Raw genomic sequence first — 7182 nt, forward strand, 5'->3', positions numbered from 1 at the left:
GGACAGCCGAGCCTGAGGCACCGCGGGGCTGTAGAGCGTCAAGTGTGTAAACATTTCCTGAAAGAAGGTGTCTGTGTGATGTTTTGGCTTTATATACTCTGAAGCCTAGTCAGGAAAGGAGATTTAATCCGTGAAACAGCAGGGAGTAAGCTCTAATTTACGTCCAGGTGCTAGGAAGACCAATTGCTTGTCGGTGGAATTGCCTGGTTAAATTTTAGGGCTTGTTAAGTTTCAGTGGTCTGAGACCAAGGGAGAGGTTAGCAAAGCTTGGATGACAAAGCAAAGCAAAGACAGGGATGTGCTGCTGGTAGCACAAAGAATGCAGAATGCATGGGCCACAAGGACGTTTGGCAGAACTCCTAGAACAGGGAAGAAAATAACAAAGAAAACGCATTAACTGTGCTGAAATCAGCTCTTATTGTGTAGAAGATAATTCTGATGAAGAGATTGTGACCATTGACCCTGACTCAAGAAATCACCAGAGAATCCGTAGTAGTGAACTATTCAAAGCAGCGTTTCTGTTCTTGTCATGGTCCCTTGACCACTTCAAGGGAGAGAAACTTTGCTGAACTGGGACCACTGCATTGTTGCATTCCAAATGTTTCACTTCACCTCAGGATTTCAGAGCTCTCCATAGCAGGTACCACCAGACAAACTGCTGATTTTATAATAAATCCAAATTCTAGTGTAGGTATTTTACACCTCACCTGTAAGATCACAAAGTAATGAAGATACTTGGCAGTGCTTCCATCTTATTCATAACCCAAATCATCCCACTTTGTGCTGGGCTTTTAGTATTTATTTCTTTATTTATTAATTTGCAGTTAAACATGCCTATCAGTTTTCAAAAAATGTCCTCAGCAAAGCTCCCTCCTACTTTGTAGTCTTGTACCGTGTACTGCATTGGTAGTAACTGTTTCTGCCTATAACATTTTGCAGTCTTGATTTTTCCAATTGCTTTTATATTTTTGATCCCTAATTCTAGCAATGCACAGTACTGACAATTTTGCTCCCCAATTACTTTCTGTTCTTCCCCAGCAGATCCATTTGGACCACAGCTGCTGGACCCCAGGCCTGGGCCTTGCATCCTGTCCTCCAGAGCATCTTTCCTATCCTGCCTCTCTACTTGGATGTAGTTGGTACAGTCTGTCTCTGAGCTGTTTAAACCTCCTCATCTCAACGTTTCTTTTTCAAGCTGTGTTTAAGTTGCCATCAATCAAATTAAATTATGTTTCTTCACTACTCAAGTACTCTTCAGGTTGTTCCTTCCATCTCTATCTGTGCATTTTGTAGCTCCTTAAATGTGTCTCACTAGCAAGATAATGTCCAGTTAGTTATTTGAACTGAACTGTAGCCAGTCTGTTTTCTCTCCTATATATATAAACAGATGATGTTACACACCTCCCATTTCCCCTGCTATCTGTAACTGTTTTTATCTATTTATCTATTGTCAGTATGAAATCTGCTTAACCCAGGTAGTGATACTTATAACATTTTGATGTGTTCATGCTCATCCTATCTATTAGATAACCTCTGCCCTATTTACTCCCATTTCAGAGTGATATATTCAGAAGGATTCACCTGAGAGCCTGCTGATGAGTTTCCCTGGCCTCCCCACATCTCCATGTCAAGATGCCAAGATGTATGCATTATTTTTATGTCAAAAATGACTAAACATGACTGCATAGGGCTGCTTCTCATAAATGTGAGGGCTGTGTCTCAGCCCTTCAGAGAGCTGTTCTCATGGCACAGAGCAGACACACCAGGATAGTGCTAGGAATAGTGTAAGATAGAGAGAGCCAAGCTTTTCTGCCTGCTTTTCAGTCATTTTTTTCTCAACTTTTTGTACGTGATCTCACCATCACTTTGGTTATTCAGAGCTCTGAATTTACACTTCACTGTTGACTTTGCCAAGAGATTATTTGTATGCTGTTCTTTTCTGTAAAGAACTTCTATAGTGTTCTTTATAGCCACTGATTATAATTAAGTTTTTTAGAATTCTAATGTGATATTTATCTAAATTATCTTAAACTGTTTTATGCCATGCTGTCAGTCTTTTTCAAGAAACATATATGCTGGCAACAGTATCATCCCTCAGTATATTTCATGCTGGCTGTATTGACACAACCTGTTTCAAGTCTTCAGCTTTTCAACTAAGAAAGTTTGCCCGGGGAAAGGGAGAATTTTCTGCACAACTGTATTGTTATTGATTATTATTTCCCTTTCCTTCTACATCCATCTTACCCTTTATTCCTAGAAGGAAGTTAGGGATAAACTTTTCTTTCTTTCATACATACACTCACTTTCTTTATCTGTGTACATTGAAGGTTTTTTTCTGCTTTGTTCTTCTTGATTTTGTTATTTCCTTTCTGTTCATTAATGTGTCATTTGAGTCCCTAGGTCTTTTGGGGACACAGCATTGTCCTTTGGTCTTGCTTGCACTGTAATCCCAGTTACAGAGCATCCCTGGCTTCTCTTTCACTTGGCTTTGTCTTGGATTGGTGTTCCTGCAGCACTGCACTGAGGGTCAGGAATGGCCTCAATAGCTCTGAGTGGCTGTGAGGCTGAGCATGTACATAAATCCTCTTTGCAGAGAGGCTGTGGAAAATATATGCACAGAAGATTTGCAGTTGCAGAAACAAGTCATTTGTGATAAGAAAATAGAAGAAGTAATGTTTTTTTAAAAAAAATTCTTTGTTTCTGAAGCAGTTAAAGCACTTACAACTTTTCTAAGGGAAAAAAAAACCACCAATCATCCTTCTTTTATTACAGTAGTGTAAAAAAATATTAGCAATATGTTATTATCCCTTCAGAAAAATGGAAAATTAAGCACATTACAACTGATATTAAATCCAGTGAGCAATATGCTCCTGATAATTCTGACAGAAAGTATTTTCCTCTTAATGTGTTACAATTAAAAATGAAGTCTTGTTTTTTCATAGTAAATTCATTGCACATATTTATATTATGTCTTTTGTTTTCCATTTCTTTCTAGTACAGATTAATTTTGAACCTATGAAGAGTCTGCTTGTTTGAGAAATTTTTCCACATACAGTTTGAAATTTCTCATGTATTTACTGAGCCCTTGAGGCTGGTATTTTGAATTCTGATATTCAAGTAAACTTTGATGTATAATTGCAGCTAAGGAAAGATATTGGCTGACAGGAATGTAATAGTGAAGATCTGATTTAGCAAATGCCAAAGGACAAATTTAAATTCAATTTAAGCCAATAAATAATAGAGTAGAACATTTGGGCTTGTCTTATTAATGGGAGCTGCAAGGAGAGGTGGAGGCATAAATGCCGTTTGTTTAGGCTTGTGGTTGTCTTTCCAAGGGAGACAGGCTTTTCTTTAGGTCTTATGAAATAAGATCAGCAACACCAGCTGACATGCCTTGATCCCTACGTGAGCCATGAAGTAATACAGGTACAGTAGACTGTCTTTCTTGGTCTTAGTGGTCAGTTCAGGCCACAGACTTGAAGCCATTTATCAAAATTAGGGTCAAAGCAGCAGAAGCAACTTCCATGTGTATCATATATTCTTCCTGTGAGGATTATTTAAATCTGTTATCTATAATGAGGCAAGACAGAGTCGTGCAAAATTACAATTAAAGATTACTTTAAAGAGCATGGCTTCTAGAAAAGCTGAGGAAAAGGCAGTAATTTATTGCTGTCAAAGATGTGTACCATGAGTACCATGTAGGTAACACACCTACATGGCTTTTGGAACAACCAGCATGATCCCCAGCAGAAAGAATATTTTTTCAATAATATATATGACTCCTAGAGGAAGTACAGGCAATGAAAGGGTCAGAAGATTCCAAACATCATTTAAGATGAAAATGTAAAAGTTGATGCTTATATTGCCCAAAGACAATTGGCAAAAAAATTGATTGATCTGAATTTTAAGAATACTCTTCTGAAAGTTAAAAAAAAGAATAAACCTTGAAAGGAACAAGTTTTCAGTCTCTAATATAGGGATTATTTACTTATAATTAATGTCTAAAAGTGTCTAAATTGTGTCTAAAAGATCACGAAAACTAAGGAGAGGTCAACCTTACTACCACTCCCAGGAAAGTCACAGGATAGATCCTCCTGGGAGCCTTTTCCAGGTATACAAATAACAAGAAGGTGGGTAGGAATAGCCAACGTGGATTTACTGAGAGCACAGCACACCAGTCTAATTACCTTCTGAAGAAAATTCTGCTTCAATGGACAAAGCAGGAGCAGTGGAAGCTGTATACGTTAGCAAGAGCTTTGAAAGAGCTTCTAACAGTCTCCTTGTCTCCTTTAACAAGGTTGGAGAAATATGAGCTTGATAATATGAGTGGATAATAAGGTGGGTGGGAAATTGGCTTCATTGCTGGGGCAGGGAGCATTGGTCAGCAGTCCAGAGTCCACCTGTCAGGGTGACACTCCCCAGGGATCAATATGAGGGACAGGACTGTTTTGTGACTTTATTAATGACCTGGGGATGAGGTGGAGTGCAATCTGAGATATGTAGGTAAGAAAAAGCCAGTTTATTTTACTCCCTTCAGTAACAAAGGTAAAGAGAGAAGGAAAATACATCTTTGGGAAAGATCTAAGGGGACCTTCATCCACGTCTTTTAGGTTCTGGGTTCTGTTCCTAGAGTACTGAGTAGTTTCTTTTGCTGATTTTATCTCACTGTACCTCAGTTGTTCATCAGCAAATAAGTCCCCTGCAACAGTTGTCTTTTCCTGAAAACAGCTGTAAGAATAAATTAAAGTGAATGTAATCTGACAGTGAGGACAATAATCTGTTTAACACGCTTCTTTCCCCATTTCTATCCTTAGGTGTAGATCTGTAAGGTGAACCCTCACTTAATATGTCACAGTGTGCTCCTCTTTCATCAGCCACTGGCTTCTTGGGCAGATCAGAAGATGGCACAGTTCAATCTTTTTACCTTCTCCCAGGTGGTTGTTCCTCAAAAGATCCATTCAGAAAAGAAGCTGTTTTCCCTCAAGGATCCCCCATGTGACTGTTAATAGTCCCCTTACAGTAAAAAGAAAAAGATTCCCTATACCTATCTCCAGGCATAGCCTTAGCCACATAAGCCCCAAGTATTTAATTTTGAAAAGCAAAGTTATGTGGCCAGCATATCTGCTGTTAGTTGGGAATGGAGATATTTTATACTTGTGGGATTTGAAGGCTGGGATTTTATTCAGTAGGCAATTCCAAGGGGTAATTATTTCCACTTGTTAAAAATACTAATTTTAGGCTGCCTCTCTTTATTGCCTCTAGGAGCTGGCTCAACTGGCTTAGTCCTAGACATTTAACTAGGAGTCACCAGCAGTTCCCAGTCTAAATGACTCTGTGAAAAATAAGTTTTTCAGCTTGCATGCTTTTTGCTTTTTCTGCAAAGAAACATGGATCACCCAAACAGCTTTTTTCATTTCAAATTATTCAGCAGCAGAGACTTTACAAAGCAAAAAAAGGCAGTTTTATGATTGCAGGAATATAATTGTCTGTGTTCCTGAGATCGGTGAAGAAGTGTTTAAGGTTTCTGAGACTCTCAATCTCTTCTACTGCTACAGAAAACTTATCGTATAACACAGAGAGTAAAAGTGAACTCACAGAATGCTAATATTTGTATTGTCAGTGAATTGTCACCTAAGAATTTGAAAATAAACTCCTTGAGATTTTTTTAATGTCAATTGCAAATGCACTTGCAGAAATATTTATGGAATAGCAGGTGTCCTGCCTCCATGGTGACAACTGATGATACTGACAAGAAACTGTCTTAACTTCTGGGTTTTTTTGAGCCTTTGTTAAGGAACTATGTTGATGCATATGCAATGCTGGCCACCTTCAGAGAATACATCTGAAGATGGAACTTACTGTCTTCTTTTCCAAACATCTTTACTTTTATGTCTTGAAGTGCCATATTGATAAACTAAGTGTATTCTCTTTCAATAAAAATTGAAATTGTCAGTTCAAATTATGTAGAAACAGGTAAATCTGGAAGATAGTTTTCCAAAGAACATAACAAATTATGATATGCTGTAGCCCACATACAGAGGTCTAGTAGTTCTGAGGTAAAACTGAGTGGGATTTGCAGTTCAGGGATCTTATCTGGTACATTTCATCATACCACCATACATGGTATGTCACATTTGCAGCTAAAACAATCTGATTTCCTATGTCTAACCGTTTCTGAAAAATACAGCTTTATATGCTTTTCCCTACACATTATAAAGCTGAATGAAATCTTAAGATTAGAGCAAGGTTTTGAAATGATTAGTTATTAACAGCTGTACTACTTTGATGTGCCATTGTGACGTTGCCATTGCAAACAAGAGCTTGGGTGCTGTTAAGATCAGTTGGAGGAATACATTTATTTTGGTTTTAAGACAGGGAAAATGAAAACTATTAAAATCCACTTGGGGTTCTTTTTTCCAACGCTTTGTGAAAGAAAATACCGACAATAGATGGCACTGTGGTTCTGTGACCGGGGGTTATTTCTGTCTGTAGCGGTGCCACGCTGATTGTGCTGCTCTGGCGGTGGGGCTGACCCGGGCTGGACAACAGGTGCCCACCAAACTCCTCAGACAGGCAGGGCAGAGGAAACACAAGGAAAAGTTCATGGGTCGAGGTAAGGAGAGGAAGAGATCATTCCCCAATTATTGTCATTGGTAAAACAAACTTGGTTTAGGGAAATTAGTTTAATTTATTGCAAATCAAATCAGAGTAGTCTAATGAGATATAAAAGCTGAATCTTAAAACAGCTTCACCCCTCCACCCTTCTCCCTTCTTCCTGGGCTTAACTTCACTCTGGATTTTCTACACCTCTTCCCCCACAGTGGCACAGAGGGATGGGGAATGGGAACTGTGGTCAGTCATTACATGTGGTTTCTACTGCTCCTTCCTCCTCAGGGACAGGATTCCTCACACCCTTCCCCGGCTCCAGCTTGAGCTCTCTCCCTCTGGAGACAGTCCTCCATGAACTTGTCCAACACGCATCCTTCCCTCGGGCTGCAGTTCTTCATGAACTGCTCCACTGTGGGTCCCGAGTCCTGCCAGCAAACCTGCTCCGGAGGGCCTCCTCTCCCCACTGCCTCCCCACAGATGCCGCTCCAGCACGGGCTTCCCACGGGGTCACCGCCTCCTCCGGCATTCGCCCGCTCCAGCGTGGAGTTCTCCGCGGGTTGCAGGGGGGTACCC

At 39.8% G+C, this 7182-nt stretch overlaps 1 long non-coding RNA gene across 1 annotated transcript; it reads left to right on the forward strand.

The window, feature by feature from the left end:
• Positions 1 to 58: 58 nt before the first annotated feature.
• Positions 59 to 3016, forward strand: LOC148184857 (uncharacterized). Its single transcript, XR_015771895.1, has 3 exons — positions 59 to 640; positions 1039 to 1139; positions 1558 to 3016. It is a non-coding gene; the product is annotated as an uncharacterized LOC148184857 (long non-coding RNA).
• The last annotated feature ends 4166 nt before the right edge of the window (positions 3017 to 7182 follow it).

Source organism: Pseudopodoces humilis, chromosome 2 (assembly GCF_049639895.1).
Source record: "Pseudopodoces humilis isolate 2021_Gansu_Grassland_sample_001 chromosome 2, ASM4963989v1, whole genome shotgun sequence".
In the NCBI taxonomy this organism is placed as follows: Eukaryota; Metazoa; Chordata; class Aves; order Passeriformes; family Paridae; genus Pseudopodoces; species Pseudopodoces humilis.